Genomic DNA, 1,013 nt, shown 5'->3' on the forward strand with positions numbered 1-1,013 from the left:
GGGTCAGGAGTGAGGGGCAGCAGAAGGGCTCTGGGGGGCAGGTGGGAGCACTGAGGCCACTTCACAATCGGCCATGGGAGGACCTCCCCTGCCCCAACCCCCCTCCAGTCAGTGAGATTGGGTGCGGGGGAACCCTGCCCCCAGTTGGCAAGATTGGTCGTGGGGGGGACCCTCCCCTCCCCAGTCAGTGACTTGTCACTGGGGGGGCATGTGTCCCCCCTCCCCCCAACTAAGGTGATAACAGTCGCTCATGCTCAGCCCATTTCTTGTGTGACTTTCTGAATAGTTGTTTGAAAGACAGCCAGCTTTTTCCATTTCTCCTTCACCTGGGCTCATCTCCCTTTCTCTGGATGGTAGCTGTCACACTTCCACTATAGACTGAAAATGTAGGCTGTGTTTAAAATCAACCAAGAGAAGACACTCAGAAAAGAGTTAGGTGTACATTGAAATGGGGCGCCGTTGTTTAAAAGCAAATTAATCTGACTTAGAAAAACTCTGATCCCAGAGTCATCTCCTCCACAAGCCCAGACTGGACCTTTCTGTTTCTGTACAGAACCAAAACTCTGCCCCATGAGCCACTTGAGACATTTTTCCAGACATTTGACATTTCTAGTCTGTTTCTCTCCCCACAATTCACCTTTCACCTCTTTTTAAGAATAGCTGTGTGTACATGTATGTTAGCTGCTGAAAAACATTTGGCCGCTTTAGCTGCACCTTCCAGGAAGAAGCCAGCAAACCTATCCCCATGAAGTTATAAAAGCACAGAACCAGCAAAAACCTATAAATCGAATATATGACCATTTCCCTTCCTTTCATGAACCAGTGGTCATGCTGCATTCCTAGCACCAGGTGGCTCTGTGCAAGGAGATAAGTAGTAGAATTCACCCTGGCTCTTTCATCCTGATATTCATGAGTACAGCAAGGCAGGAAGTCATGTTAGTTTGAAGGCAGGTAGTAGCTCCATCTTAGTAAAGAACCCTTTACAAAAAAAAAAAAAAAAAAAAAAAGAAGGG

The sequence above is a fragment of the Gavialis gangeticus genome, unplaced genomic scaffold (genome assembly GCF_001723915.1).
Source record: "Gavialis gangeticus isolate Ggan-Ray unplaced genomic scaffold, GavGan_comp1, whole genome shotgun sequence".
In the NCBI taxonomy this organism is placed as follows: Eukaryota; Metazoa; Chordata; order Crocodylia; family Gavialidae; genus Gavialis; species Gavialis gangeticus.